General features: G+C 36.6%; 1 protein-coding gene and 1 long non-coding RNA gene across 2 annotated transcripts in view; both read right to left on the reverse strand.

Annotated features, from left to right (window-relative positions):
• The window catches only part of LOC109069606 (dedicator of cytokinesis protein 2-like), a 98,911-nt gene that overhangs the window by 21,005 nt on the left and 65,522 nt on the right, over nucleotides 1–12,384 (reverse strand).
• On the reverse strand, nucleotides 5,634–8,554 carry LOC122139606. Its single transcript, XR_006156413.1, has 2 exons — nucleotides 7,660–8,554; nucleotides 5,634–6,487 (listed from the first exon to the last, which is right to left on the reverse strand). It is a non-coding gene; the product is annotated as an uncharacterized LOC122139606 (long non-coding RNA).

Raw genomic sequence — 12,384 nt, forward strand, 5'->3', positions numbered from 1 at the left:
TTGGGGTGGGGGGGCACTATTTTTAAAACCACACATGATGTTTTCTAACAAAACACAAATTTGCAAACTGCAAACACTTCTTTGACCCTAAACCTTGAACACGTTTTTGTACTGTTTGTGTGTGTGTGTGTGTGTCTGTGTGTGTGTCTGTGTGTGTGTGTGTGTGTGTGTGTGTGTCTGTGTGTGTGTCTGTGTGTGTGTCCAGACCTCCTATCAGCAACTAATGTGACCGAACAGGAGGGGGAAACCAGGACACACAGCGGGATTAAAACACACACACATACACACATACACATAGAGAGAGAGAGTCAGAGAGAGGGAGGAGATACGAGACGCTCAGTTCACCAGTAGATGGAAGGAGAGACAGATGTGCTCATGAGAGAGAAAGATCATAAACACAGACAAGAGAAAATCACACAGACGGATGTAAGAAAGAAGAACAGAAACACCACGGAGGAGTCTGATCTCACAGGAATATAGGAGAAACAGAGCGAGTGAACAATGAGAGAGATGAAGAGATGCAGAGATGAAGAAACAGTCCGTTCACCTACACAACACTCTGTAATTAAGGTCAGTAACGGAGTTAATCATCTAATGAAATATTACAACAATGCTCAAGTCATTAGCGTACATCTAAAACATTCATTCAATTTCATTTAAATATTTTCAATTTATTGTTACATTTTTTTATTTTATTTTTAACATTAAATTTAATTTTTATTATTTTATTTATTTTTTTATTATTTAATTTACGTGTGTGGAGTGCTTTTGAGTTCAAACAAAAAATATACTAAAAAGCACCTTGGTACTAACATGGTGTTTTCGACCTGCACCATGGTCATACCATAAAAGTATCAAAGTATCATAATGATACCATGTTTTTTGGACTTGTATCATGGTAATGTTGTGATGTTCTCTGTAGTACTTTGCAGAAACACATATACACCATAGTGAATGAATATAGTAATCATTCAGTATCACGGTGTACATCAAAACACCCGAGTTGCCATCTGACACCATCATTTTACCACGGGACTGCTGCAGTACTTCTGTAAGGGTCTCTGGTTGCTAAAATCGCTCATAATGTCTGCGTCTAATTAATCATCATTAACAACACAGAGCAAGTTTACTGAATGTAATGTAAACACAACACTGGGATCTGTGTGTGTGTGTGATGTAACAACAGGTATCTAATACCCATCTGTTATTGAGACCTCTGATTAAATAATAGAGGTGCATCTCAATAAATTAGAATGTCGTGGAAAAGTTCATTTATTTCAGTAATTCAACTCAAATTGTGAAATTAAATGTATAAAAAAATGTATTAAATAAATTCATTGCACACAGACTGAAGTAGTTTAAGTCTTTGGTTCTTTTAATTGTGATGATTTTGGCTCACATTTAAAAAAAAAACATCTCAACAAATTACAATAACTCAAAACTTGGTAGGGGCAAAAAAAAAAAATCAGTGAATTGTTGGCCTTCTGGAAAGTATGCTCATTTACTGTACATGTAGTCAATACTTGATAGGGGCTCCTTTTGCTTCAATTACTGCCTCAATTCAGCGTGGCATAGAGGTGATCAGTTTGTGGCACTGCTGAGGTGGTATGGAAGCCCAGGTTTCTTTGACAGTGGCCTTCAGCTCATCTGCATTTTTTGGTCTCTTGTTTCTCATTTTCCTCTTGACAAAACCCCACAGCTTCTCTCTGGGGTTCAGGTCTGGTGAGTTTGCTGGCCAGTCAAGCACACCAACACCATGGTCATTTAAACAACTTTTGTTGCTTTTGGCAGTGTGGGCAGGTGCCAAATCCTGCTGGAAAAGGAAATTAGCATCTTCAAAAAGCTGGTCAGCAGAAGGAAGCTTAGAGTGCTCCAAAATTTCTTGGTATACGGGTGCAGTGACTTCGGTTTTCAAAAAAACACAATAGACCAACACCAGCAGATGACATTGCACCCCAAATCATCACAGACTGTGGAAACTTAACACTGGACTTCAAGCAACTTGTGCTATGAGCTTCTCCACCCTTCCTCCATACTCTAGGACCTTGGTTTCCAAATGAAATACAAAAACTTGCACTCATCTGAAAAGAGGACTTTGGACCACTGGGCAAAAGTCCAGTTCTTCTTCTCCTTAGCCCAGGTAAGACGCCTCTGACGCTGTCTGCGGTTCAGGAGTGGCTTAACAAGAGGAATTCGACAACTGTAGCCAAATTCCTTGACACGTCTGTGTGTGGTGGCTCTTGATGCCTTGACCCCAGCCTCAGTCCATTCCTTGTGAAGTTCACTCAAATTCTTGAATCGATTTTGCTCGACAATCCTCATAAGGCTGCGGTTCTCTCGGTTGGTTGTGCATCTTTTTCTTCCACACTTTTTCTTTCCACTTAACTTTCTGTTAACATGGTTGGATACAGCACTCTGTGAACAACCAGCTTCTTTGGCAATGAATCTTTGTGGCTTACCCTCCTTGTGAAGGGTGTCAACCATTGTCTTCTGGACAACTGTCAGATCAGCAGTCTTCCCCATGATTGTGTAGCCTAGTGAACAAAACTGAGAGACCATTTTGAAGGCTCAGGAAACCTTTGCAGGTGTTTTGAGTTGATTAGCTGATTGTCATGTCACCATATTCTAATTTTTGAGATAGTTAATTGGTGGGTTTTTTTTTAATTAAATGTGGGCTTAAATCATCACAATTAAAAGAACCAAAGACTTAAACTACTTCAGTCTGTGTGCACTGAATTTATTTTATACATGAGTTTCACAATTTGAGTTGAATTACTGAAATAAATGAACTTTTCCACGACATTCTAATTTATTGACATGCACCTGTATGTGTATGTATATTTAAATGTGTGTGTGCATAAGTGTGTTTGTTTTAGCAAGTGTGTAGTTAGTGCTTTTAAATGTGTGCATGTGCCTGTATGTATTTGAGTGTGTGTTTTGTGTACATGTAAAAAAAATCTAAAAGACCTAAATAATATTTTCTTGGAAAACATGCTCCAAAATATGTACAAAAGGTGTACATGTGTATATTCTTTCTAAATGTAAATGTATTGACTCGCACATGTTGTTCCAAACCTGTGTGACATTCTTTCTTCTGTGGAACACAAAAGAAGATATTTTGAAAAATGTCGGGAGACAAACAAGATTGGATCCCAGTGACTTTCACTGCACTGTAAAAAGTGGCAACCGAAAATGATAACATCTAAATTATATATTATTTACCAAAAAAACTCTTTTACCAATTTATACCAATAAAGCTATTTTTATATGTTGAATCTTTTTGTAAAAGGTTATTACTTTTTGTTTCAGAACATTCAGAGAACATTCATAAGTAACATCCCCATGTTGCAATATGATAAAATTGATCGTTTCCATGCCATTTTCTCTAACGTTTGAAATAACCAAGAAAAGTTTTTTTTAATTTGAAAACATTTTAAAAATACATCTGCAACATTTGAAAAATGTAATTTAAATTGTAATTTAATTTACCTTTGCAAAGTTTAAGCAGGTTGTGAAGCAATTGCAGGTTACTACTTTTTACTGAGCACTGAGATGTTTTTTTTTTTTTTTTTTTTTTTTTAAATATCCTCTTTTATGTGTCATAGGAAAAAAGTCATTCATACTGGTTTAGAAATGACACGAGGTGAATAAACAACAAAATTGTTGGGAAAAGGGTGAACTATGTATTCAACTCTTTGCATTACGTTAATTTAAATAACATTTACTTAATTTATAGATTATTTGAGACATCCCTGAATGCCCCCAAAGAGAAGTTTTGACATATTTATATCACTTCTGGCGACAACTTAGTTCCTAAACTAGCATGTGTGTGTGTGTGTGAGAGAGACTCAGAACAAGAGTGTGTCGAAATTGATTTCATGCTAAAGAAATCTAAACACAGATAAAAACATTGAGAAACAGTGAGACACAAACACTTGAATGCAAGTAAGAGAAGATAAGAGAGGAAAGACAGAAAAAAGGACAGACAGACAGACAGACAGTCAGCGAGAGATAAACACCAGAGAGAGGGATGGACAAAAGACAAGAAAACAAAAGGACAGTGACAGCAAAAGAAAGAGGAGAAGAGACAAATGAACAGAAAGACAGGAGACAGATGGGTATTTAAGAGAGACAGGCCTGAACCTCTGAATGAGGTGAATCTCCAGACGCCTGTCAAGATGATGTCCAGCTCATATTTCACCTCAGAATGAAAAGGAAGGAATAAGAAATGTCTGACATGATGAAATTAAGGCTAGTTTTAAAGCTTTTTTTTTTTTTGCATTGCATTACTTTTTATTACTTTTGCATTACTTTTTAATAATTAAATAACTAGTTACTAACATTTACACCAAATTCTCATTACAGTAGTGCACAGCAATCCCATTCTTAATGTAAACATTGATTATTATTATTATTATTTTACAGATTGTAAAATATTTTTGTATTGATAGAATTTTTTGTATTGAAATGAATGAATGAACAAATGAATGAACGAATGAGTGAATGAATGAACGAATGAGTGAGTGAGTGAGTGAGTGAATGAATGAATGAATGAATGAATAAATGAATGAATGAATGAATGAACGAACGAACGAACAAACAAACGAATGAAAGAATGAATGAATAACAGGTCAAGAAGTTTGAAACCATATCAAAAGGCTGGGGTCTGAAGATTTTTTTTTTTAAGAAATTAATACTTTTATTCGACAAAGATGCATTAAATTTATCAAAAGTGACAGTAAAGACATTTATAATGTTCTGAAAGATTTATATTTTAAATAAATGCTGTTCTTATGAACTTTCAAATAATCTTTGAAAATATAAAAGGATCATGCGTCACTAAAGAATGGAGTAATGATGCTGAAAATTCAGCTTTGCATCACAGAAAAAAATACATTTTAAAATATTTTCACATAAAAAACAGTTCTTTTGAATTGTAATTAATATTTCATATAATTTTACTGTATTTTTGATCCAAAAAATAAATAAATAAAAATACAGCCTTAGCAGGAATAAGAGACTTCCTTTAACAACATTAAAAAAATCTTACAGAGCCAAAACATTTGTGCAGTAATGTATATACATAATTTTATATTTTATAATGGCAATAAAATCTAATGAGAATCATCATTGACAATAATGAGAATCACAAAAACCCACAAGTGAAATGTCTGAATACATTACAGTAATAAGAATTTGGCTGATTAATGGTCCTAAAAACAGACTTATTTAATTTTCCTTCGACTTTGGGATGAAATGTGACCTGGACATGACTGTGTGATTTACTCAGAGAAGAGTGCATAAAATGAAAGAAGTTTGAGAAAAAATGTGTCATCCTCCAAAAGAGGTGAAGATACAAACATCAGCGTGTCTCTTGGGACATTTGTGTCCTTCTGAAGACACTCTCTCTCACACTGTTTTTTTTTTTTTTTTTTTTTTTTTTTTTTTTTTTTTTTTTTTTTATAAAGCTGTTTTCTTTTTAAGCTGATAAATCTTTTAAGCTACCCTGATACTCTCACAGGCGCAAACACACACACGTCTGATTGCTAAACACACATGTCACATGACCAGTTCTAAACACACACAAGTTCAGCAGAGTGCTTTGAGACTCAATGAAATCATCTTTACATGTGTTTTTTTTCTTTCTTGGTTTAGTAGTGTTGTTTAATAAGTCAGTTATCACTATGCGGCCTACTATGTCAACAAACCTCAAGAACTCAGTGTTAAAGTCTTGGGGTAGTCGTGGCCTAGTGGTTAGAGAGTTCAACTCCTAACCCTAAGGTTGTGAGTTTGAGTCTCGGGCTGGCAATACCACGACTGAGGTCCCCTTAAGCAAGGAACCGAACCCCCAACCGCTCCCCGGGCACCGCAACATAAATGGCTGCCCACTGCTCCGGGTGTGTGTTCACGGTATGTGTGTGTGCACTTTGGATGGGTTAAATGCAGAGCATGAATTCTGAGCATACTTGGCTGAATGTCACGTCACTTTTCACTTTTCTTAAAGTTGAGTGTCTGTGTTGTCCTGCAGAGTTTGTGCTCCAACCTCCCTGAACATTGTAACAACCACCCAAAACAACCTAGCAATCTTCTAATAACGCCATAACAACAACCTGGAAACCAAGCAAAACACCACAGAAGTGACCCAGAACACTCCAACAACACTCAAAACAACCAAGCAACCCTCGAATGGCCAAGTAATTAGTGTTAATTTTGTCAGACATTTGTAATTTAGGCTTAGTCTTAGTCCTGTGTCCAAGTACGTTTTAGTTATTATCATATTTAATCAACCTTGTGCTGCTTTTGTTTAGTTGTGTTTTAGTCGACTAAATGTCTGAGCATTTTAGTCGATAAAAACTTAGCAACTCCCTGGCAACCAACAAGAACAACCTAGCAACCCTTCTAGCAATTCCCTAGTAACTCCCTGGCAACCACCCAGAACACACTAGCAATCAGCCCCAAACAACCTAGAAACCCCTTAACAAATGCCCTAGAATTAGTGATGGGAAGTTCGGCTCTTTTCAGAGAGCCGGCTCTTTTGGCTCAGCTCCCAAAGAAGAGCCGGCTCTTTCGACTCCTGAACGGCTCTTAATTTAGGATTTTTTTGTAGGCCTTTATTTTACCATAACTTTGCAAAAATTAATGTGTGTTAAAAAAACCTTTAATGTGCAGTGTTTTTATGAGAATCCTTATATTTGCCTAATTTTGTGCATTTATTTTGTTACAAAACCATTCTTTTGTTTGTTTTGTTTAATATTTTAATCAAACATTTTATTGCACAAATTAACAACAAAACAGCAAATAAATCCAAAGAACAGAACTAGAACCAAACTCAAGCAAACCGTATTAATGTCCTCAGTGAAGATTGGCATTCAAAAAAATCAGATGCCTGAGCTTTGATGTACTGATCCTATTTCTTCTTTCTGTGATTATCTCATAGACTGTATAAAAATATGGACGTAGTGTCTGTGACGTCACCCATAGACTCCTGAAGAGCCGTTTTGAAGCTCAAAGTGTGCAGAGCAGGCCGTCGCCATCTTGGCAGCGCGTCACTCCCGGGTAATCGAAAATGGGCAAAAGGCGGGAGCTGGTTGCTGAAGCCACACCCACCTAGTGCGACAGCAGTGTCCACCTGTCACTCAAGTGACCACGCCCTTAATTAATGCAGAACTTTAAGGCTTAATATAATTTAATCGGATGAGTTATAAAAAAAAATCACCCCCCTCACAGTTGTCATGAAGGGCAAAATTAGCTATATAGACCAAAATCATTTTTTGAACCAGGCTGTAAACGTTTTTTTCTGTTGTAAAGTTGGGCATTTTAACATGGAGTGTCTATGGGATTGACTCCCTTTTGCAGCCGGCCTCAAGCGGCCAGTAGTCACTTCCTTATTGGCTTCACGAGAGAGAGCGGGAGGTTGCCGCTCGGATTATCTGCCCTGTTTCACCCCCCTCTCTGTTTTTTTTTACATAATGGTACATAATCACATCTGATTGGCCGCGATGCGATTGCTGACCAATCAAAACAAAGTTCTGCCTTGAGGTAAGCAGCGAAAGGAAAAAAACTGGGAGCCGGCTCTCACTCGATGCGAGCCGGCTCTTCTGATTCACTACAAAGCATCGGCTCTCAGAGCCGCATCTTTTGCGCATGACACATCACTACCTAGCATGTCCCTGGCAACCAAAAAAACAACCTAGCAACTCTTCTAACAGTGCACTAGCAACTCCCTGACAACCACTCAGAATGCCATAGAAACCTCCTACTAATGACAAAGCAACTTCCTGGCAACTACCCAAAACAAAGGAACAACATTCTAACAATGCACCTGCAACTCCCTGGCAACCGCAAAGAACAACCTAGCAACTCTCTAATAGTGTCTCAGCAACCATCCAAAGCAATCTAGCAACCCCCAACAATGCCCTAGAAACTCCCTGGCAAACACAAAGAAGCAACCTAGCAACCCTCCTAACAGTGCCCTAGCAACTCCCTGGCAACCACCCAGAAAACACTAGCAATCAGTCCCAAACAACCTAGAAACCCCCTAACAAATGCAGTAGAAACTCCCTGGCAACCACAAATAACAACCTAACAACCCTTCTAAAAGTGCCCTAGCAACTTCCTGGCAACCACAAAGAACAACCTAGCAACCCTTCTAACAGTTTCCTAGCTACTCCCAGCAACCACCAGAACACACTAGCAATCAGCCTAACAAATACCATAGCAACACCCTGGGAACCACCCAGACACCACAGAAACCACATTACAATGTGCTAAAAACCCTAAGAACATCTTGGCAACCACACAGAAATGTCCTGGCAACTGATAAATGTACAGCTACAACAATACAGTGAATACTGTGGTATTACCATCATATCATGTTTAAAAAAAAAAAACTGTTATTCTGTGGTACTTTGAGGTATTTTTAGTTAGTAAGTGCTGAGTAGAGTATATGTCAGTGTGCACTGAAAAACACCACAGTCAAGCCATTACACACACACACACCTGAGTGTGTTTGTATGTGTGTGTGAGTGAGTGAAATGGTTCTTTCATTAGGTTTCCCTGTGTGTGTGTGTGAGTGTGTGTGTGTGTGTGTTTGTATGTCTGTGTGAGTGAGTGAAATGGTTCTTTCATTAGGTTTCCCTGTGTGTGTGTGTGTGTGTGTGTGTGTGTGTGTGTGTGTGTGTGTGTTGTGTGTGTGTGTGTGTGTGTGTGTGTGTGTGTGTGTGTGTGAGTTATGTGTGTAATATCACTGGCAGCGTTTTCCTCTTTCTGTGTGTTCTCAGAGGTGCTGTACGCTCTGACTGGTTAATATTGTATGTCAGAGGCTTAAACACACTCGTGTGTATCTCACTTTGTAACATCTCCCAAAGCTGTGTTAGGTTGATGCTCTGAATGACCTCATACTACTGCAAAGCATGAACTGCCAGCCAAACCAATCAAATCATCACAAAAAGAAGTTAAAAAGACTACATTTGATGTAATTGTTGTTATTGGAATATTGGAAAAAAGAGTCTGATTTCTTCAAATCTCATTAGATCCCCCGAAGGCAGTTAAAGGCTCCGGATAATGAACAGACGACTGTCTGCTGGAAGTCACTGCACAGAATGAAGACAGACTTTACAAACTACATCTTTCATTCAAACGGACACACCAGATCCATCTCCACTCACTCTATATGCTCATCCTGCCTGCTGTTGGTTGTTTTGATTCATTTCTGTGCACACAGGTTTAAAATAAACACCAGTGAATGGCATTTGCTTATAAAAATTCAGCTCTGTTGAGTAAATAAAATGGAATTACCAACTAGCTGACCATTCAGTGAAGCAATGAGCATCATGAATACAGTCAAAGCGCAATACCTTCAGGACCACATTCACAATATACAACACAGACTTCAGCTCCTTACTGCTTTAATGAAACCGTTAACTCATAATAAAAAAATATTAAATGCATATATTTTCATGAAAACCTTATTTTATTAATCAAATTGACTGGTGTCCTTCCTCCACTATATGGTCTAGTGGTAAGGTAAGCTAAGAATTAAAATGTGAGAAACAAAATTAAAATGAAATGAAATTCAGAATTGTTTTAATGCAATTTAGCTATAAAAGCAAAGATTGTCAAGAAAACCATTTTGAAAAAAGTTCAAGTTCTATTCTTAAAGAATGATAGATGAACAATACAACAAAAAATGTAAAACAAATGACAGACAGACAGACAGACAGACAGAGATAGATAGATAGATAGATAGATAGATAGATAGATTTCATTTCCCAGAACGCATCACCTGTGTTGAATTCCTCTGAATTACTATTCAGTAAATTTCTCTTCCTGTCATTCCAGTTCAGCTTCCTAATGCAAATATATCAGGCAAAATATGGATTTATGTCTGAGAGTAAATATTTATGGCCAGTAAAGTTACTTTCTTTGCTCCAGTGGCAGGTTTGACAAAAGCATGATTTTTGGAAGGTAGGTGTGTGTGTGTGTGTGTGTGTGTGTGTGTGTGTGTGTGTGTGTGTGTGTGTGTGTGTGTGTGTGTGTGTGTGTGTGTGTGTGTGTGTGTGTGTGTGTGTGTGTGTGTGTGGTGTGTGTGTGTGTGGGTGTGTGGGTGTTTTCAGGACAGTGTGGTGACGGGACGCTGCATCTGCAGCTCCTGAATATCGATCGCCGCACACAGAGATGCCAGAGAGTATTTGATAAAGTGTGTGTGCACGTGTGTGTGAATGATGACATTAGAGAGGCTCAGAAAGACAAAATCAAAGTCGGAGTAACGGAGTGCGAAAGAGAAGAGAGAAGGAGTGCAGGGCTCGACCGGAGCTGATGAAGAGATCAACAGAGACTCTCAGTGTGTGTGTGTGTGTGTGTGTGGTTCTGGAGAATGGAGGGATGAAAAGTGGAACATCTAACTGTGTGCTGATGAACCGTAGCGAAGATCAACAAGAGATCTCAAGAACACAATACTCAAGGAGTGCACATGCGTGTGTGTGTGTGTGTGTGTGTGTGTAGAGAGACAAGGTGCCCTTACAGAAAAGCTCTGTGGCTGTACCATAATGTACACACTATAATATCTTAAACTACACTGCAAAAAAATTGATTTTTTCAAAGTTGTAAATAAAGATTACTGGCATATGTTTTTACCAGAAAGTACTATTTCAGTCTTTCTGCTTCAAAATTACTTTTTAATTCAAAGTCTTACTTGCCGTTTTATTTGTAATCAATTTTTAAAATTTACTAGCAATTTCTAGGTTAAAATTGTTTTTATATAGCAAGTAAATTTAAATAAATGTAAAGTAAAAAGAATATATCTATATATATATATATATATATATGTACTGTATATATACACATTGAATGTAGTTACATTTTGGTATACAGAACTCTTTGTTAATGACTGCTAATGAATGCAAAAACACATCATAGTATTACCACAGTACTTTAATCTGATCCAATCCAAGGTCAAAAAGTGTCAAATCCAGCAGGTCAATGAATCTAAATTCTTCTAAACACATCACAGAGCAAACAGCCCACACTCGCTCTCCAGAGGATTCAGAGACGCAGACATGAAAGACGAGAGGAGGAGATTTGGCTACAGATGTCTCTAATAGTTTGTTAAAATGAAAATATTCCTAATGAACGTAATCTCTGGGATGCTCTAAGAAATGCAAATATTCAGTCAAAATATTCCAAACTAGCTTCAATTACTCTCATAATTAAACACACCGACGCTTTGTTCCTCATTAGGCCTGTTGTGTGTGTGTGTGTGTGTGTGTGTGTGTGTACGCATGAAATAAATGAGTAGTGTTGTATTATAATGTTCATCTGTTAGAGGGTAATGGGGGTCATTAGCATTTTTGACCAACAATACTCTCTCTCTCTCTCTCTCTCTCTCTCTCTCTCTCTCTCTCTCTCTCTCTCTCTCTCTCTCACACACACACACACACACACACAAAGCACTTTGCACAATGATAAAGAATCAAATACACTATTATTTACAGTGTAAAAACAAAAAAAAATAATAATAAATTGAAAAGATGATCAGAATGCATTTTACAAGAAAATTCAGCATTTTTACTTTAAAATTTAACATTTAACTTAATTCAAATTTTAATGTGTTACTTGCTTCGTTTAAATTTGTGAAATTTACTAGCTATTTCTCAATTGAAATTATTTCTACAGATTCTACACCTTTTTTTTTCAGTGTAACTAATTTCTACTTTTCATGAAAAGTAGGTCACTTTAAAAGGATCTAATGTCTGTCTAATAAGGGTTATTCTGGACTGTCCCTCTTCTAACTAATCTATAATGGCTTTTCATAAGCGGTTTTGGATTTAAGAGTAACTTTTAAATAAGTCATATAAGGTCTGTGGTTAATGTTATTTCAAGAGACTTTCAAATACACCTCATTTCAAAAGTGATTTATCATGCATATAAAATTTACATTATTATGGCATATTAGTTACAATCTATCAAACTTTTTTTTTTTGAAAGCACAACATTTAATATTAATTAACACGATAACAAATTTAATAAAAAAAATTTTTTTCCATTTGGTTTTCATTTTAGTTAAAGGTTCAGGAATTTTGTGGCGTGATTTTCTAATTTTTAGTAGTTCTGGGTTTTATCTGTCAGTCTGTCTATACATATATTTTTATAATAATATTTTGTTCAATTTTAGTTATTCAAGTTAAAACTCTATTAAAATAAGAAATGTTGCCTTGACAGCTACAGTATTATTTTAATTAATTTACTTACCATTTAAATTTATATATTATTTCAGTTAACGTTTATTTTATTTCAAGTAACTAAACTGTTTTTTTTTTTTTATTTTATTATGTACTATAATAACCCTGAGGCTAAAAACCTCCTTTTGCTGACCATTTGCTGATA

Source organism: Cyprinus carpio, chromosome B14 (genome assembly GCF_018340385.1).
Source record: "Cyprinus carpio isolate SPL01 chromosome B14, ASM1834038v1, whole genome shotgun sequence".
In the NCBI taxonomy this organism is placed as follows: Eukaryota; Metazoa; Chordata; class Actinopteri; order Cypriniformes; family Cyprinidae; genus Cyprinus; species Cyprinus carpio.